Source organism: Cyprinodon variegatus, unplaced genomic scaffold (genome assembly GCF_000732505.1).
Source record: "Cyprinodon variegatus isolate N-32 unplaced genomic scaffold, C_variegatus-1.0 Scaffold971, whole genome shotgun sequence".
NCBI classification, from domain to species: domain Eukaryota; kingdom Metazoa; phylum Chordata; class Actinopteri; order Cyprinodontiformes; family Cyprinodontidae; genus Cyprinodon; species Cyprinodon variegatus.
The window spans coordinates 259,982-261,314 of NW_015151424.1; positions in this window are offsets into that span (position 1 = coordinate 259,982).

A 1,333-nucleotide genomic window follows, 5' to 3' on the forward strand; every position below is an offset into this window, starting at 1 on the left:
CATCCAGTATCTCTCCCTGAGCTTGGACAACATATGGTTACGACCATTGTGTCCTACATGTAGATGAATATTTCTCAGCAACAGGGTAGAAATATGAAGATCTTTGGCCAAAATAATGGGGTGCTTAATCTCCTGAGGCAAAGCTGCTTTACTGAGCCGACCTCCCACACGCAGGACTCCATCTTCCAGCCTTGGACACAACTTGTAAAGGTGGCTACTTTTCTTTACATGTTGTCCCTTTTCCAGACATGAAAACTCCTCTGAAAACCTTCTTCTCTGGCAAAACCGGATAATGGCTATCTCAGACTTATCAATGTCCTCCACTGTAAGACGTCCTGCTGTGCGTTTGAACGCGCATATTTCCTTTTCCATCATTCTCTGCTGCTGCATGCTTACTTCATTCTGATTGGCTGTAAGCTCTTTCCTCTTCTTGGAACAGGACCAAAGCCAGTCCTTGTATTTCAGCCACCATGCCACAGCTTTCTTTAACCGTATCCAAGAGGAATAATGATGGATCAAGTGAGTGGTAGAATCCTCAACTTGTACAGCGTTAACAACAGCACTTTTCTTCACCTCTGGATCATCCTGGGAGATGTGGTTTACAGGCTGGGGGGTTTACAGGCCATTCTGTTTCAGGTTGGCAAAGAAAAGAAGGCCCTCTTAACCAGAGTTTGTCTTTCAAAAGTGCCTCAACTTTGACCCCTCTAGATGCTACATCTGCTGGATTTGAAGCTGTATCCAAGTACCTCCACTGAGTAGTGTCAGATGATTTCAGTATTTCTGAAACACGATTTGCAACAAACACCTTAAATCTTAAGCTCTCATTTTAATGTATATTAGTACAGATGCGCTATCTGTCCAAAACACAGATTTCTGAACATCCATGTGCAGCTCTTTCCTCCACAGAAAGTCCATTCGGCTTGCCATTGTTGCAGCAATCAGTTCCATCCTTGGAATTGTAATCATCTTCAGTGGGGCAACACGAGCCTTTCCCATTAGAAATGCACAGTGCTGTTGGTGGCGCTCATTCTGCATCATCAGATAAGTGACTACACCATAGCCATCCTCACATGCGTCACAGAAATGATGTAATTGTGCATTGACAACATTTCCAAACTCCAGTGGTTTTAGACATCTATGTAATTCAAAATTGTCTAGCAGATGAAGCCCTTGCATCCACTTAAGCCACTTGTTGGAGACAGTCTCAGGTATGGGGTCATCCCAACCAATTCCTCCTCTGCACAAATCCCTTAAGATTTTTTTTGCTGTCAGAACAAGGGGACAGAGCATACCCAATGGATCGTAAATTGAGGATACAGCAGAAAGAATGCCT